This window comes from Rhinichthys klamathensis, unplaced genomic scaffold (genome assembly GCF_029890125.1).
Source record: "Rhinichthys klamathensis goyatoka isolate OS25496 unplaced genomic scaffold, OSU_Roscu_1.1 h1tg000281l_1, whole genome shotgun sequence".
NCBI lineage: Eukaryota > Metazoa > Chordata > Actinopteri > Cypriniformes > Leuciscidae > Rhinichthys > Rhinichthys klamathensis.
In genome coordinates, this window is record NW_026606800.1 from 3,223,312 (window position 1) to 3,243,296 (window position 19,985).

General features: G+C 39.3%; 1 protein-coding gene across 3 annotated transcripts in view; it reads right to left on the reverse strand.

The window, feature by feature from the left end:
• cep85l (centrosomal protein 85, like) overlaps nucleotides 1-19,985 on the reverse strand; it is a 76,117-nt gene that overhangs the window by 47,180 nt on the left and 8,952 nt on the right. The window lies entirely within an intron of this gene.

Sequence of the window (19,985 nt, forward strand, 5' to 3'; positions counted from 1 at the left end):
GCAGGACACCGAAATCTAAGAAAAAAGACCCAAGGTCTAGCTAGGACCAAGGAACAGGACCGGAGCACAGAACGCTTTAAATTATCTTTGCTTCACAGATTCCTATTAGATGGAACGACTGAATGATAGAACGATATAGATAGACAGATTTTGGGTCACATCGTCCATATGACTGATGAAATATTGACTGACAGAAAGACAGACAGACAGGCAGATAGTTAGATATACAGACAGACAAAATGAACAAAACAACTGATTTAAAGATAGACAGAGAGAATGAATGATAAAATGGCAAATAAAACGAATGGCAGTCAGAAAGAACAAACGATGGATAGATAGATAGGACTAATGTCTGTTTGGAGACATCCTTACTCAGCCAAGGCTCTAGAAAACTCTTCCTGACGTGCCAGTTCTGTCAGCAGTCAGTATTTCCGGCTCGCTGTTGCATCACCAGCTGCTCAGAATTCCACAGTGACACAAGAGGAGTTGATGTAACGGCTCCGAGAGGAGGTCACAGTCAAGCCTCCAGAAACATGAGCGGCACACTGCAGCAATGGCGCTACATGTCATATGAGCCTAACTGCTCTAGACAGCCAATTACTGATATAAACCCCTCCAATTCTGGAATCTGTATTCGATTTAAAGTGCTAAATCATCCAAAAAGGAAAATTGTGTCATCATATACTCTCCCTCATGTTTATGTACGATTTTCTTTCTTTCACGGAACGCAAAAGGAGATGCTTAGCAAAACATTCACGCTGCAAATACATTCGCTCTTCTTTCATACACTAAAAGTAGATGGAGACCAAAGGCTGTATACTAGCTTGTTAACATTGCTGATGGTGACCAGACAGACAGATGGCAATGTGTAATCTCCTCCAGCCATTAGAATTAATGCAATACATAGTAAGGATGGTCACAATGAGTGGCAGCCGGGGTGGACCAGGAGCACTAAGCTGAAAAAAACACAAGCCTCAGCAGAGTTTAATGAGGGCCGAGATGACGCAAAGTGTGTTTTCAAACTGGTGAGGCTAATTATCAGCTAGGGGAATAGAAATGCTGAGCCATAACAAGGTGTCTGTGTGCATGCATTTGTGTGTACTCGAGGGAACCTGGAGTGCTAACATGCGACTTGATCTCGTTATGAAAAGAAATGGCGAATGTGCACAGACTACTGTAATACAGGGCTTGACGAATACCTTTTTCCCCACGGAGCACATGGGGTCCTGATTTGCAAAACTTTAGAACTTCAGGGGCACAATGAAAATTTATTCAAATTTTATTCAATTTATTTAAATACAAAAAGTAAACAAGACTTTTTTTTCAGCTTCAAACTTAATTTAATAATTATGGAATTATTTATATTTGCAGGGCTCGAATTTCGGCGCGGGATTGCGGGTATTGCGCATAATTCTAATCATTCCCGCAGGTCTCCCATTTATAATGCGGGATATTCCCGCAATCGTAATCCACACAGATTATAAAATCAAATCATTATTTTAACAACTCTCTGTCAGACGCAATTTCACAAACAGCGTGAGTGTTCAGCGGTGCCGCGTCTTCTATCTCTTCTCTCATAATGCGTTGCGCAAGGCAAGCATCAAGCGCTGCGACGATAATACACACTCGCGTTTAGGAGTCGGGACATGACGGAATATTCACTTGCACAATCGAGCCAGCAGTGCATCGTGACTGAAGTTTACCATTTGCACGTCTTTAAGTCTTACCAGTTTAAACATTCAAGCGATTTTAAACTAATCAGTGCTCGCGCGCTCTCTGAGAGATTATTTTCTATGCGCACATTCATAGAAAATCCGCCTCAAAAACAGCTGGCCAGTAACAAAAGTTATTTTTCGCGGATTATATTGCGGTCTTCGTGAGTATACTCTAAACATAGTCGCTTTTGTCTTTAATAAGCATAAAACGCATGCCAGTATAATGAACACACTTCACAGGATCCGTGCACTAGCTCTTAAAGTGACGGCAGCCATATGTGTGTGTCATTAATTTTGTTGTCAAAACAACAAAAGACAGCTTTAAGTTAAAGGAATCAGGATTAATAGCCTATGTATTTAATTTATTCAGGACTGAAATACTACCCAGTGTTATTTTCCAACAAAAATATTTCCATTTGAAAATATTATTGTTGGAAAAACAACAATAATAATAACCAGAAAAAAATATGTTCTGCAAAACAAGGGACTTTCAATAATAAACAAGCCCGAAATGCACAGGGACTCTTATTTTGAAATTACTTTTCTACTTCCAGCTGCTCATTCAAACATATGAGGGAGATGAACAGAAATGCACTCTTATAACCATCTAAAACATATTACAATACAGTGTTCCCCCTGGGATTTTTTTTTTTCAGGGGGGTGGCGGGGGGGGGGGGGGGGGGGGGACTGCTAGTGTTGCGGAGCGGGCATGTTACGGATACGTGGTGTAATTTTTTTTTTGCAATAAAAAAAAGCATGTCTAATTAATTGAAATAATGTATTATGAATCATTAAACTTATAAATGTTTTTTTACATATATGAAAAAAAAAAATCACACTAATTCTATGTTGTGTTTTTTCTGGTAATAAAATGAAGACATAAAACACAAATTGTATCATTTGTCATCAATTTTAATCATATGAAATTAAATAAACTTTTTGTCAAATTACTTGCTGCACAATGAGCTTTAGCCTACTGTTAAAGTTTTGATGATAATTTATTGGGATTAGTGTTAGTGTATTATTACATTGGGACATATTCTAATATACAACAGTTATTTGACAAATATATAATATATTTCTGTCAAGTTAAACCGAACTTTTATTTTGACGGGTTGCCGTGAAGACATTTTGAGTTTCTGTGTGTTTATGTCATGATGATAGTTTTTCTTAAATGAAGCGGTGAAATGATCACGAAGTGACTTTCAGAGTGGATCTAGAGCCTGGAGAGGAAGTTCATGCATTTGTGTCTTCATATAGGCCAAAAAACAGCGCAAGCGTCACACGTGCTTCAGTGTGTGTGTGTGGTAAATAAAAACTGCGCGTCGGCGGCACCATTCATTCAGAACATACAGGATTCGTATTTAAATAGTCTTTGTGTTTTAATATTCACACACACTAGTCTACATCGCGATTTGATTTCAAGGGTACTGAACTGCTTTCTATTTTTTCCTCAAATTTACAAATTCCGTGTTATACACTAAATTCCTTTTTTATGACTGGATTTCGTCAGCATTTTAGGGGGGGCGGGTGGTCTTTTGGGGGGGCGTGCCGCCCCCCCAAAACAATGGTAGGGGAAACACTGCAATATAAACACCATAAAGTAAACATTGTCATACTTCATCAACAGTTGTTGGTAACCAAACAGTTGATGGGCCCCATTGACTTCCGTAGTATTATTTCCCCCATGGTTTGGTTACCGATATTCTTCAAAATATCTTCTTTTGTGTTCAGCAGAAGAAAGAAATTCATACAGGTTTGGAACAACTTGAGGGTGAGGAAATGATGACAGCATGTTCATTTTTGGATGAACTATCGCTTTTAGTTTAATAATCATATAAAACCATATCGCAATTCCTATTTTCTGTCCCCAATTGTAATGATAATTAAGTCTTTTGATATACCATTTAAGCTATTTAAGACTTTTTATAACCTTAAATTCAATAATTAATAATAATAAGATTGGGCGTGGGGACCTACTTTTTATTTGCACACATTCTCCTAAATGCCTTTTCACAGCTTGCACACATCACTGTCGAGCCCTGTAATAGTGCATCATACTTAACTTCAAGTATTACCAGTAGAGGTTGAAGGACCACATGTCTTAACATATATCATAAAACAACATGAATGACTACAGCTCCTGTTCATCAAACACGCTCTGTATTATCTCTGGTCCTCCATTTACATGGTGAACCGATCAATCTCCTCCTCTCATCAATCGCATAAATTATACACTCCTTTCCTGTGTGGTTTTTCCACATCCTTCCATCAGCAGCTTGTTTTAAAGCAAAGGCAGCACTATGGCTGCATGCATATTGATCTATATCCATATCCAGTAGACATATGTCTAACTGGGCTGCCTCCTGCTCCTGTGTGATTAGTTTACCTCCTTCCTGTGAGATAAAGTATGTAATACAGTACTAGCACACGGCGGTTTCTCATTCATCATACATGTTCGTTCATACCCTCTCTCCTTGCACAGCGTGTCCCGTTTCATTCACGAGTTTGAGGCCATGCGACTGGGACAGCCCTTTTTATACAGGGTGAAGAAAATAAGACAAGTATGTCTTTTCATTGTGCCACCTCAAGTGAATACATTTAAATAAAAATACATTAAATTAAAAACTATATATATATATATATGTAATTTGTTAATTGTTATTTTTATGAAAAAAAAAAAAAAACATAATAATTTACTTTTAAATTAATAAAAATTCATATTATATATATATATTTTAAATAAATAATTTTTAATATAATGTCTGGATATAAATATGCCAACAGCAGGATAAAAGTGTACCTTTATAGTTTAGATAAACAATAGTAGCTTTGAAAAAGAAAACATGATGATATTTCTACAAATACCCTTAAATCAGTTCAACGGAACTATACAAAAAAATAAAATACAAAAATACTACACAAAATCACACTATAAGTGTTGACATTTAAGCTTATCCCCAACCGACAAACAACAAAACTTAAGATAAACTGATAAAAAGAGAAAATGTAAGGACCTTTCACAATGTCAGGGCTTCAACGGTACGTACCGCTCAACACAAGCATCATGCGCCGCTTTGACCTTCACATGAAAAACGTTGCAAATCACGGAAGAGCGATTTTTCAAAAATCCTGAAACTAACAAAAGCAAATGTGAATTTATTGTCTCTAAATGTCAAGATATGTCTTTGACGTTGGGTAGTGTACTTTTGTGCTGAAAATTGTCCGGGTTTTATTGGCTAGAGCTGAAATTAAAGAGAATTATCATACAGGTCTTTGTGACAGTTTTCACACAAACATCTCTCCAGACCTCATACTCAAACGCACTGCAGCTGGAGCATGATGACAGACGTCCCAGCCCTCAGGGGCCACAATAACAGAGACCTAATGCACAGGATCACATTTACCACAAAAGGGCCATCATCACAGCCATAATGGCTAACATGCGATTCCCAAACAGATGAAAGAAGGTCAATATAAAGGAAGTTCTATGTACAAGGTCCCTTTATGGCTCAGCTGTGCAAAAAAACATATGGAACAGTTTGGGATAAAATGCTAAAATAGCCCTTCCTGATGCTGATAGGATAAATAGAGAGAATAAACCAGTCTGGTGTTGAGATGAGAGAGCATTAGCCGGTGACCTCATTCATCACAAGAGAAGCCGCTCTCCTTTTCTACAGTTAAAGTCTTTCATGAATTAAATTAAAATCCATTGAATTTAAGAGCTACAAATTTTACAGACTAACCAAGCTTAAAACTATTATAGGTCTACTGTGTTTAGACAGATATTTTACAAATATACACTTACAACATTCAACAATTTGGGGTCAGTAAGATTTGTATTGTTTTTAGGAAACTTTATTCGCCAAGGGTGCAATTAATTGATCAAAAGTGACAGTAAAGACTTTTAATATGTTACAAAAGATTTTAATTTCAAATAAACGCTGTTCTTTTGAACTTTCCATTCGTTGATGAATCATAAAAAAATGGATCACAGCTTCCAAAACAAATATTAGCAGCACAACTGTTTTCAATATTGATAATAATAAGAAATATTTCTTGAGCTGCAAATCAGCGTATTAGAATGATTTCTGAATGTCATCATGTGACAGAAGACTGCAATGATGCTGAAAAAAAATTCAGCTTTGCCATCATAAGAATAAATTACATTTTCAAATATATTAAAATAGTTTTGAACGACAGTGTATTGAGCAGAAACGTAACATATTTTGTCATAATTCATTTCCAAGTCAAACTATGTTGACGACGCAACCAACTGTCTGCTGTATCTAGCACACTTGAGCTACAACAACTACAAACGCTGAGTTTAGTAGTGTGAAATGTGACTTAGAAAAGCCAAAATCAGCAAAACACACATTACATAAAATAACTGAGACCTGATCTTTCCCTTTTCAACAAATTCCATTATGGAAAAGTCAAGAGAAGCTTGGTTCCGGATTTGTGGAAACTGAAAGAGTCACTTAAGTCCAAATAGTTTCCTTCCTGTGGTGGAGCACCAGATATGGAGAATTTAACATGAATCGTTCTGCATGTGTGGCCTTTGAAAGCATAGGTGAAGCTGCATATGATTATGTGAATATGAGTGAAGTTAACCTGATAAAATGCACTGGTCATTCCATGTATCAAGTCAAAAACGGTATGTTCTTTAGTTATAAAACACTTTATTCAACAAGAGGTGCTAACCTACTTTTGTCAGCATGCCCCTTAGTTCATAATTAGAGAAATTACTCGGTCTCAGCGGGGAGGTTTTGCACAGGACTACATCTTGCAGTGTTTGAAGGACTGAAAGCTCTTATCTAGTTCCTCTAAGGCAAGAGGATTATCTCTTTTGCAAAGCAACACAGGATTTCATTCTATTTTCTATGGGTGGTGATATGACTCATGTTTCAATGCAGCACAAGTAAACAAAAGTCCTGCTTTCACATCCATGATTATGTGCAAAACTACATATCCTGAAAATCAATTAGTCTGCGTTCTCTCTGTACAATCAGTCAGCTTGTTGGTCAGAAAGAAGCCCCTGTAAAATTTCAAATACATTTTTTACAAAATCGCACAACACAAAGGCCCAGAACATTCATTTGAACAGACCAAAAATTAAAAATATTTGGACTGACAGTATATTTCTTAAAATATTAAAAATTGCTGAGTGAGGATGGTGAATTTGATACCAAAGCACTATGGTGGGCGCCCTGGAGGCTGACGAGGGCGTGGCCTGTAGGAGTCCAACGCCTCCAGGGCGGAGCAGGAAGTGCAGGCGGCCAGGGCGGAGCTGTCGGACCCTCGGGCGTCCAGGGTGGTGGTGACCCTTCGGGTGGCCATGGTGGTGAGGACCCTTCGGGCGGCCATGGTGGTGAGGACCCTTCGGGCGGCCATGGTGGTGAGGACCCTTCGGGCGGCCATGGCGGTGAGGACCCTTCGGGTGGCCATGGCGGAGGCCTATAGCCCCCCCCCCAAAAAATTCTTGGGGAGAGTGACAGGCTCTGGGACAGACGGGACATGAACAGTCTCTGGCTGGGCAGACGGAACGTGAACAGTCTCTGGCTGGGCAGACGGGGCGTGAACAGTCTCTGGCTGGGCCGGCGTGACGTGAAACTCTGGCTCGGCAGGCGTGACGTGAAGGTCTGGCTCGGCAGGCGTGACGTGAAGAGTGGGCTCTGGACTGGACAGAACCAGTGATGAAGGTGGTTCTGTACTGGACTGGACCAATGGCGAAGAAAGCTTTGAGCTGGGCAGGTCCAGCGGCGAAGAGGGTTCTGAGCTGGACAGGACCAGCGGCGAAGACGGCTCTGGGCTGGACAGGACCAGCGGCGAAGAGGGCTTTGAGCTGGACAGGACCAGCGGCGAAGAGGGCTCTGGACTGGACAGGACCAGCAGCGAAGAGGGCTCTGGACTGGACAGGACCAGCGGCGAAGAGGGCTTTGAGCTGGACAGGACCAGCGGCGAAGAGGGCTCTGAGCTGGGCAGGACCAGCGTTGAAGAGGGCTTTGAGCTGGGTAGGACCAGCGTTGAAGAGGGCTTTGAGCTGGGTGGAACCAGCGGTGAAGTGGGCTTTGAGCTGGGCGGAACCAGCGGTGAAGAGAGCTCTGAGCTGGGTAGGACCAGCGACGAAAAGGGCTCTGAGCTGGACAGGACCAGCGGCGAAGGCTTGATGCAGGACGGATCTGTCTCAGGCTGGGCAGGCATGACGTGAATCGTCTCTGGCTGGGCAGGCTGGATGTGAATAGTCTCTGGCTGGGCAGGCTTCCTGGGAACGAGGATGAGACGAGGCCGCCTACTCGGCTGGAGATTCCCCAGAAGTGTTGCGGGGTTCATGTTGTTTGGGTCGGTTCTTCTGTTACGGTTGGGTGTAGGCAGGAAGCACGAGGAGATCAGGATTTCCAAAAACAATATACTTTACTAATAAATCAAACTCAAACTGATACAGGCAGGCAAAGGATGCACAGGTAACATACACACACCTTTCACAAACGAGAACCGACAAGGAGTGAAGGAGAACACAGGGTTTACATACACAGAGAACAGATAGGGGAACAAGACACAGCTGGGGAAATGAACTAGACACAGGTGAATAAACTAAACACTAACGAGGAGCGGGAAACTGGAAACAGGACTGAACCAAATACACAAAGAACGGGGGAAACACAGGACATACATGTAACAATAACGTTAGTCAGATTTTTACATTAAAAATGGTCATAATCTAGACTTCAATGTAAAAGCCGAATGCTGTGATTGGTTAACATATTTGCATATGAAAAAAGTATTACACATGTAGCTCTCGAAATCTTTTACTACATTTTTACTATTACAGCTGTCGAGATGAACTAATCGTGAAAAGTGTTGATTATAGCATTATATTTAGGGCTGTAGTCAACCAAAGAAATCCTTAGTCGACCAAAGTCCTGTCCTGCGCAACAATCAGTCGACAAAAAAAAAAAGACGCGATGTTTTGCATTTTGATTGAACATTTATTAAACAATTGTCATAGTGCATTTATAAAACAACAACAAAAAAACATCAATAATACATAAAACTATAATACAATTCTTTGAAAATAAAGTGTTTTTTTTAACTGCAAAGTGAGGAGCTCTGTCCTAGGTCTATAGTGACAGTCACAATCGCGCACCTGACCACACCACACGCTACAAAATAAAACTGCCAAATAATGACAAATCCTAACAAAAGCTCTCGTTTATACTGGCTGTATGTTCTTCTTTACTTTCAAAGCTATGGGTTAACTTTTGTCCAGCCGATCTAAGCGTTTTAAAACAAACACACAAAAAACCCAAATAGCCTAAAAAACAATCCTAATAATAATAGGCTGTATAGTAGGAACGCATATAGGTTTATTTTCGTTTTGTTACATTATTTAGGCTATTTTCAAACGCGTCGAGTGTACAAATAAAAACAAAAACATAAGAAAACACAATCTATTGAGTCAGCATAATAAAGCCGTCAAAGGGCCTGCTCACATATCGCGTCTTTTGCGCGCTCAAGTTCGTTATTTCAAATGTAGCCGCGCGGTATGCGCCCTCATAATGGAAGCTCGTTTTTTCCAAGCGTGTCCGCGGCGCAGCAGCAGTGCAGCCAGCCACAGGTGCGGTTCCCGAGTGTTCTACGTGGTGTGCTAAACTGTGGCGCTGTTACAAAATAGCCTAAATTACAACATTTAAAGTTGGGGATAAAACATAGGCTAATTATATTTAGAATACAGTAATATATAACTGCGTATAAAGGAACAAATATCAAGGAGTAAATCAATGAAAATTTCTTTCTATTGGTAAAAAAAAAAAAAAAAAATGCAACTGGTCGACCAATGAGCATGTCAGTCGACCAAGACGTCATCGACCGATTAGTCGACTAAACGACTAAAGTTGACAGCCCTAATTATATTTAGATCTACTCCCATAGCATTATGAAAGGTTGCAGCGATAAGCATTAGCCGATGACAGGACTGTTTAAGCGCATGAATGCAGTGATCTTGTCATTGCAACTCGATTTCTGCACTCTCACAAATGCTTTCATCTTAAGTTACTAACAGTGCGAACATGATGTAAATAAGGGATTCATTGTGCAGTGTAGACAGCCAGAAAGTGAATGATGTGTCCATGTGATATCGTCATGCTCTTACATAGCTTCCTGTTTACCAGATAACTCCACAATGAACTGAAACCAATGGAACAGTCAATACTGGCTTATAACTATGGCAGAGAATGTAGGTCACCAACATGGGGAGCTTGGAGGCTTCAAAGCCGCATCATTTGTCTATTAAACAACATTATCAGCAAAATTTGGTCTCAGACATACAAAAATCCTCATTCAATATCCCAAATCACTTAGAAATACAACTATTTGAGTTGTGTAATAGATGTGATGGATGTGAATGTCGTTTCTTGTTTACTTTAATGATGTAGCATTTTTGCTAACTCATCCTTCAGGCATTTTCCAGCACCACGTAATTCCTAATACTGTTTTTTTTTTTGACTTAACTAGTCTTAACAAAACTAGTTAAACTTATTTTCAGCTGGAAATCCTTACCTTCCCCTGTCCTCCATAATACTATCAATATATGCTGGATACTAAACAGATCTGTTTTCAACACACAAAAAACGCGAGTTAGCCTGTCATGGTGTGCGGTTAAAACTCAGAGAGATTATTAATTAAAAAGGGCAGGGCAGAAGCTTCCAAGTGCGAGCATGGCTGCACTCCAACTGTAATTAGACAGCCTCACACAGACATACTTCCATCCTTTCACGCTGCCCTCATCCATAAAAAAAAACAAGGCGTCTTATTAACTGTCCACATACTACACAAACTGGTTATGGAGTTGTGATAGAAAATCCTATTTGGGTGAGATTTAATCAACGCTCAGCTTGACCCTTAATTCAGAATTGATTAAGTTGGTGTTCACATGCACAGAAAATCCTTACACCTCTGCCAAAGGGTGAAACGGTGCGATATTTCTGGACGACCCTGAACTGGCAGGCTTTTCAACACCATTGAGCTTTTAACACAACACAATATGTCAGATGAGTAAATGAACATGCCAGCTGTGTCAAAGAACTGTCCCAGAGAACAATTATACTGGAAATCAGGTAGCCCAATAATATGTCTCCTACAACAGGTTTACATTCATCCAAGGTAAAAAAACGATTTTCTCATAATATACATTGCACATCAAATAATCTCTCAAAGAGTTTGTTTGAAGATTCGATCTCTCTAAACCCCTTCTTTCTGAGAGCCTACTCTTCTCTGATTGGTCAGATGCCCCAGTCTGTTGTGATTGGTCAACCGCTTACAGAGCATGTTGGAAATGAAATGCCATATACCATATCTGAATTTCAGCTCCGGAGGCTTCCTAAAGCTCAGCGACTGTACACACTGCAAAGACAGTAACGAATAAAGATTGCCTCGATTTTATATATGATTGAAATAATTAATTGTAAATTACAATTGTAAGTATACATCATAATAGCATAGAATACATCATAAGGACCAAACCTTATATTTTGTATTTAGAGGTCTGACTATGCGAGGCCAAGTGATATCCAGCATGAAACTTCCAAAAAACAAAACATCTTACCATGACTACTCAAAGAAGTCCAAGCTATTCAAAGAATGGCTAGCCAAAGCTGAGAAGTACAATCCTTACAAAGCTTATTTATTTAAAGAGGGTGAGGACTCTTAGCGAAAGGCTGCCTTTAGTAGCAGTATTTGGCTGGACTGTTAATGATATAAAAAGTGATTGTTTTTGGCTTTGGGAGGATGTGCTATTAGGCTAACTGCCATGAAGCAAAGCACACCCATGTGCTGGGGACATATCTGCAAGGCAAAATTAACAAATTCGTCTTGCATGCATCAGCTGATATAAGCAATTAACAAATTTAATAAAGTCTACCATATACCTCATTAGATTTTCATGGTTGGAAATACCTCATACATTAACAAACGGCCATAAATCTAGCAGTTACTTGAGCAAAGTGGTTTTGGCTCTCATGTAAACTAAGAAGAACATGTTAACTCGGTGTTGTGTCAAACTCATTCCTCATTCAGGGTCTAAGCCATCATTAGAGCGATGAGTTCGGAGCAGCTGGCATATAAAAATGATTTGGGGTGGGGCTATGGGGTATAAGGCACAGAAGGCCATGAGCAAACAATACCCCCCTTAATTATACTAACTGCATTACCCAACTCTCAGTCAAACGCTAATCCCAACTGGCTAATCAGACAATGCCAGGAGCTAATCTAGCCCAAATCTAATAGAGAGTAACATTTTGACCTGGAATTCGCTTGGGACTAGGATGTTCGGAGAAGATCAGACAGATTTGAAGAAAGAGATTTGGTTAATACCACTGGATTGATAGTACCGTACTATTTTTTTTAAACAGAGTAGCAACTTAAAATGGCAAATGTAAGACTGTTTACCTGTTTATAAAACTGATAAAGATCATTAAAGCTCCAGTCCGTAACTTTTTTAAGTTAAAAATAATCCAAAATAATTATATTAAAAAAAACTTATTCTGCCAGTGGTCAAAACTATCTGCTTGCCATAGCTAGATTCAAAACGGTTAGCTTGTAATAATGATTTTAATTCCAGTGGTACTGGTGGGTTTCCGCGGGAAATTCGAGCATGTCTTTGCGTCATGACGTCACACCCGTACACATAAAGAAGGAGTTTCGGCTAGCCGGCTATACTGCGCGTGACGAGATGTTTAGATGTATAGGCTTTTCTCGCAGCACTTTACATGATTAAACTTATGGCATCCAGAAAGATCCAAACAACAATCATCAGTGTCAACTGGAGATTCAGCAGTTATAAAACCCAAAAGACTTCGTACTTCGGATTTAAGGTGGCTAGAGAAAGAGAAAGAAACCGTCTCATGCGAACACAAGGATTTAAACATCGGCGGGGCTTTTGAAAAGTGTGTGAACTCCGTGTTTTGAAGGGGTTCAAAACGGAAAAAGAGACGGCTTTTTTCTGCTGAACAAGTAAGACATTTCAATAGTTCAATCGTGTAACAGTACGTTTTCTTAATTCACACAGTTATGGAGTTTCCTTTGTTGTGCCTTTCTCATTTTGCTATTATGGAGAATATGAATTCTGAACTACACAGGTAACCATAAAACACATTAAATTTAACATTAGTCACGCTATGCTGATGTGATGTTGTTACCATGAATTTGAGAACAAAGTAGGCTATAATTTGCACGGTTGCTGTAAATCGCGTTGATTAAATCTAACGAAGCTTATCATGTCGAATGCTTTTTCCCCCTTAGTTGGTCAGAACAAAAATGGATGTTACTTACTTGTTCAGAAGACATTTTCTTATGAAAATTCTTATGTTGGTCAAACTTTCAAAAAGTGAATCTGTGATTCTGTATGACAGTATCCACACAGCGCGGTGACTGACAGCAGCACTCGCCTCAAAGCACTGTGTTCATCCGCGCCGTTTCATGCCGATTTACAACCCACGTAAAGATGATAATTCCGCGAATCACTGCAGTTACAGATTTCGAACAGACAGATGGCGACAAAGAGGAAAAGTTATGGACTGGAGCTTTAATTTGTCAAAAACACAACACATCTCCAACCAACCGAAGACAAACTGAGACCCATGTGAAAACCGACAATAAAGTAACCAATATTACTAGGGATGGTCCCAAAGCCGACAATGTTTCGAAAGAGGACACACTCCTTTGCAGGCTCCGCTTCACACACACATTTGATTTGGCACACATTTTACAAAGAATGCCTTACTAATAATAGTGAATAATAATATATCTATTTTTCCAACTTTATTTTACATAAAGATTGCAATAAAAAAGAATTAGGGGTGACCCCGAATAGTCGAAGATTCGATGCTTCGATAGGAGGAGCCTGATTCGACTACCAATCTCACGGTCGAATCTTCGCAGATGTGTTAATAAACAAGGATTAGGCCTATGTCATTTTGGCTATATGAGTGTGCTCAATGTCTGATTTCACATAGAACTACTGGTTTTCTGTCAATACGTTAATATACAGCCTATTATGATAATGCTGTCAATAAAAATGTGCAAAGAAAGAAGCTTTTAATAAATATTTTTTAACGTGATTGCAGCGTGAATAAATCCAAACACCCCGTGACAGATTTAAGTTTCACTTTCGATCCGTGACCGACAGAGGAGCGTCTTGTCGGCAGGGATTTAAATCTTTAAAAATGTCTGGGATAAGAAAATCTAAAGATGCACACCTAAAGGATATTCTCCAAGGCTGGATTTAGCATCAGGAAAGCCATGATCGCACTTCTGCCGGCCAACGTTAACAGGTTGGTTTTCCTCGGGACGTTCTAAAACGCTTAACGTGAAAAAAGCTTTTAAAACGCTTAAATGGCACTTTTACGTGCTTAATGTATGTACACAGTATAGGCTACACCTTAAGAAACCATTCTATGTGCAGATAAGCAGATGAACCCAGAATATGAACGCAACGGGTTTCTCCTATAGAAAGTCACATAAAGCTTTTTCTTTAACGGTTTTCTATGGGAGGAAAATGCTTAACGTATAGCCTATAATAAAACGCGTTGCGTTCATATTCTGGGCTCATCTGCTTTTCTGTAGGCTATATAGGCTATGCTTTATTAATAAGGTGTGTACAGAATAGATCTTTTAATATAACAGTTTTAGGACAAAGCCGTTATGCGTTTTAGAATGTATTTTATCCGCGCACACAATTTGAAAAGACTCAAACGGACACAGGTCGAGTGAAAGACTGGATTTTGTTTTTTCGATCAGGTATGGGTATGCCTACAACAAGTGATTTCAAAACATTTCAGCCGGTTCTAATTTGATTTTTGGATACTGTGAACACGTTTAGCTAAAAAGACTGCCGCTCCAGTTTAGCGTTTATTGTTGTTTCTGCAGTTAAAAAGGCAAAGTTGACAATCCTGGCCATACTTTCGTTATTTTAATAATTTCTTTATTTTTATTTTATTAATTGATCACTCAGGGTGATATAATTTAACTATTTGTGACTTGTGTTTTGAATATTTGTTCCCCTGCACTTTAGGCATTTTGCACACATTTGATCTGCTTCTTTGTGACTTGATTCTTAGGCCTACTTATTTCGTTTTGTAATTTTATTTATTATAAATGTATATTGTGTTCTTAATTGTTGATTATTTTTCAGAGCATCGATGTTGCGTTGTAGGCCTACTTAGAGCATGCTCGTACAGGCAATTCAGCCGATTTAATTTGATTTGCATGTGAAATGCAAATCCTTTCTGCAGTGTGGCCTTTCTGCAGTTATTTATGTTATTTCTTAGTTTTATTGATCCAAAATGTTTTTATACATTTTCTTCTATATCTTTGTGTGATGTTCTGTACATCGCAGCTTTAAAATGTTAAAGCCCCGCCCCCTCCCCAACACCACACACATGATTCGACTATTAGTCGACTATAGGCAGGACTTGACGAATCTGATTCGACTATGAAAATCCTTAGTCGGGGACACCCCTAAAAAGAATAAATCATTTTTATGAAACACATTATGCATCTTTGCTATGCTGAAACTATAAATGTAATAGAGCTACATCTAAAAACATGACGTTTATTGAGTTTTGACACAATTGTTCCCAGTGCTCACCACAGCATTTGCAATTTGCAATTTACAATGTGTTTTACAGCGTTGAGCAATGTAGCTAATCACAGACATATCGGTTGATTTCTTGAACGCAATGGCCAATCAGAGGCGTTTAAGTTAATCATAATCCAATCATCGCTCAAAGCGCAGTTTTTGTCCAGTGCTGAACAGGTTTGTAGTGATTATAAAGGGAGGGCTCTTTGCATATTTTTTAGGCTATATAATCCATTTAGAATTTGAATAAAAGTTTCGCTCTTCATGCTGCTGAGGACCAACGGCCACTTACACAGCAGCAAAGTGAGATAGATGGATAGATAGACAGACATTGTTAAAAACAATGCAAACTCACAGATATACTGGAATACACATCACTTTGTTGAGATTGCTCCTCCTTGTGTATTTCTGGATGCTTCATTGGCATCCAAGGCATCTTTTCCAGCTAGTCTTAGGGCACCTCTGTGTTTATTCTTGGCTGATAAGTCATGCGATTCGGGTTTCCTTTCGACACAGCTGATCCTCACACAGAAAGATGACACCTACCGTCCTAAACTACATTGCGTAAATGCTCCATGGAAATGCATGTGCCAGGAGTGCCTGGCAAACATTCAAGGACAAATATGTTAAGGACTCCGGACAGAAGACTTTCATCCGATTACTGACAAATAATCATTACTCAGACAGATCGGAAGTATGGCAAGTGGGCCAATAAATGTGATTCTGGTCTAAAAAAGTCCAGCTATGTCATTACCTTATCATTAATCCCATGCAAGAGTTGTTGAAACAAGAATGAAGCTTCCGATAGGAGCCATCAACCCCCCCAGGAGTAATTATGAAGCTGCTGCCCATAATAAGGTATAATTAGTGACTCAGGTCATGAGGCGTCCTGGTTCAAGACAAAAGGAATTTCCTGTGCCTTGTTTTAGGTCATCCACCGGCAGCTCATTTGGAGAGAGGGAATTCTGATTCTCAAGGTGGATGAAAGTAGGTAAATTAATCTTCAAGAGGACACATCTCTGGCACGATTCTCAAGGTTAAACATGTGTCACAGGAAAGCCTGACACTATAGACTAAAGAAGACGTCTTACAAGGAAAACTTACTCTGTCATGAGACCTTCAGAGGGCCAAAGGGCAAGATCACAACTGATAACCGTTGAGCAACCTCAAGACTTAACAACTTAATTCAGACCGGTTACAATTATTTTATTCGATCTACAAAATTACTTTCAATATTTTTGTATACAGATACACTAATCACTAACATTCACCAAATTAATTTATATGGTACCAATTTTTGCCAATTCACCAGTCAGGATAACCAAATTTCCTTCAATTGTATCTAATGCTTTGAATTTGAATCCATAAGTCTTATTAAGCGTGTTTAAGATGGCTTGAGGCATGGTGACTATGCATCTGTCTCTATGCATCTGAGGTCACATGTGCTCAAAAGTGACTGAGTACAATATGACAGGATGTCCTAAATGCAGGACATGTCCCCAGGGCCAGGCTCACAGATATGCAGCACCGTAATGAGGCCGTCTGCTAATTATGAAATCCACGTGAGGAGAGCAAACCCACACCATAAAAACACAGAAAAAGCACCTTTGACTAGCAATTAGCAATAGCATAAAAAAAGAGAAACTAGATCAGTGATTCCCAAACATTACCAGGGGAGACACTTGTGATTAACTGTATTTTTAATATTTAGGTAGGCTAATGCATATACTGTATTTATGTATGCATGCATGTATATATACACACACACAGTGCAAACGCACAGTGGCCACAGATACACTATGTATATATAAATAAAACAAAATAACAGATTCTAAACAGATTTCTAAAGCTTCAGAAAAGATTAGGAAACACTGAAACCACTTAAATCTTGAGACAGTAGCTATTAAATTATAGGGTGCTGCTTTCTTAATGAAGGAAAGATTTGGGAGAGAGGGATTTCAGGCCAGCATAAAACCATCCTTGAGCACAGCACAACATGGCGAGATTTAAACAAAGTGAATCCCAAACCCATCGCAGCTTAATATTTAGGATGATTCCCCAAAAAATTAGTAAACACATTGTTCTTTTTGTTTGAGTATCCTGACAAGACCAACACACCAACTTTAAGTCGACACCGTCAATAGCAGATGTTAGAGTGTTCAGAAAACCTATATGAGAACCATTATTTTTGCAATAGTATATCCATCCGCTAAATTATATCCATCTGCTAAATTATATCCATTATAATTATTGAAAACATCATTAAAGTAGCCAAAGTATTTAAAAAAGCCAAACACGCCACAGAAACTTCAATATTGACAATGACAAGCATTAATATTCAGCTTTGACATTGAAGTTCTCCATGCATGGATTTAGTCATCATGTCTAGCAGTGCAGGGGAGGTCATAGTTATTTTCTCTACCATGTGGTGATATCACGGCTCTCATCCTACACAGTGATTATTACAGATGTTTCCATGGCAGATCTGCCCTACTTCTGGAGCCAACTCATACTGGCTGCGTGCATCTAAATCGGCACAGAGACAAAGCCCTGAGATCATTCTTGACTGAAACAAGTGTGTTTGGACTCTTGCACCAGTACCACTTGGGGCATTTTGATTAAGTCACAAGTTTTCGCAAAAGCCAAAATTCACAACCCAACAGAACAGAACAGATTGTATGAACAGCCAGTGACTCTGTGCTTGACCTTGATTTGAGCCCTGAGCGGAGGCGTATTTACTGCACTAATGATAAAGAGATCAATTTAAGCAGGGAGTTGTGATCAATACGAGCATGACCACGGTCAGCCTGACGGCCCGTCTTCCTGGGGCACTGAGCCAGGCAACTGTCAGCTCCCTTTAGACAGCAGTGGGACAGGAAGTACCGTGAGATAATAACCAACATGGCCATTGCATGGAAATATAGGGCAGGATGGTACGCCTCCAGCTAGGAGCTCACACTGAAAAAGACATGATATACCATTGGATAAATAAATACATCATAGCCCTAGGCATCAATTATGATGACAAATCAGGGGAGAATAAAACCCATAGATTTACATTGAAGGAGGGAGCACAAAATGTATCCAGCGAGCGACCACAAAATCATAGAGACTTGGGGGTTGACCACCTACCAACCACCCAGAACGCCCTAAAGGCCTGTTCACACCAAGGAGATAGCAATAAAGATATAGTTCTCTAACAATTGTTCTCAATTTAAAGAACAGCAGAGTTCACACTTCACACAACACAGCTATAACGATAATGGCACAGAGAAACTATATCGTTGGAATCACTGATCAGAACGATTTTATCCAGCTGATGAACAATAACAACACTGACAGCCAATCAGAATTCAGCCGGCTGTAACGACCTCGAGCATTTAAAGTGACAGACAATCACACGCTTAGAATAAACAACGATATCGTCTGCTGGTGTGGATGCTAATATAGTTATCTTTATTGTTGCAACCATATAGAACACCCTACAACTGCATCTGAACTTGTAAAAAAGTAGTGCTCTTTTAGTATTATTTATATATAATTATTATTGTTTATAACATTATTTATACATTGTGTGTTGTAATTGAACCCATCACCTTGGCACTGCTAGCATTATGCTCTACCAGATGAGACACAGGAACTCTACTGACATTGAGAGTCTGGATAGTAAATAATGCTCATTAGTGCCACTAAATTTAAGTGCCATTCAATTTGTATTTGTAAATGTATTGCATGGGTTTCTTTTAAACTTAATTGTAAATGAACTGCCTTCCACTGAAATCCCCTGCATAATGCATGAAGAGTAAAGTGCTACTTTTTTGACTGAGCTGCCTTGTGGGTGATTATAGCTGCTAAGTTGTAGGTAGTTATTTACACTAAAATATGTATGACCATATCAGAAATCCCATGGAAGTGAAAAGACGAAGTGCATCTGCCGTGACTGTTTTGACAATCACTATTGTAACTAGTGGAAAAAAACAAACATTATATATATATTTCACCAAACAAATGCAGCCTTGTTGAGCATAAGAGACTTTTAAAAAATCGACTGACGGAGTATAATTGTTCTCAATTTTTTTTTTCTGCTTTTAAATTATTCCAATGCAGGCATTCTTAACAGGCACGAAACTCTAGGTCTAGATTCAAATCGTATGTTGTTGGCCTTATAATTACTATGTTGTCTAAAAAAAAAGTTTGGCTCAATGTGAAGGATCAGCTTGAGGCACCAATAAACATACATGTGATTTGGAGTGTTTGGATGCAAACAGTCATTTGGCAAAAGAGAAAACTCTACTATTTCACATTACTCATCTTATAATCTCTACCCATAAGCCACTGCACACATTGGCCTACATACATTTAAGAGACATTGAAGCGTGACCCATTTCTAGAGGCTTTTACAAAACGTTGCTCGCTCAGGATAACTTCCCAAAAATCAAAGTGGCAGACAAAAACCAGCCCTAGTTTGCCCTCGCTAAAGCATTAAAATCTCTGTATTTGTTGGTCACGGGGAAACTGGAGCTGATGTTCAAAGATCCTAAGTTTTTGTCTGACTAAAGCGATGCATAAGGACATGGGTCAAGACTTCGGGCTGATTTTGTAATGAGCTTGCTAGAAAAAGTCTGACTGCGAAA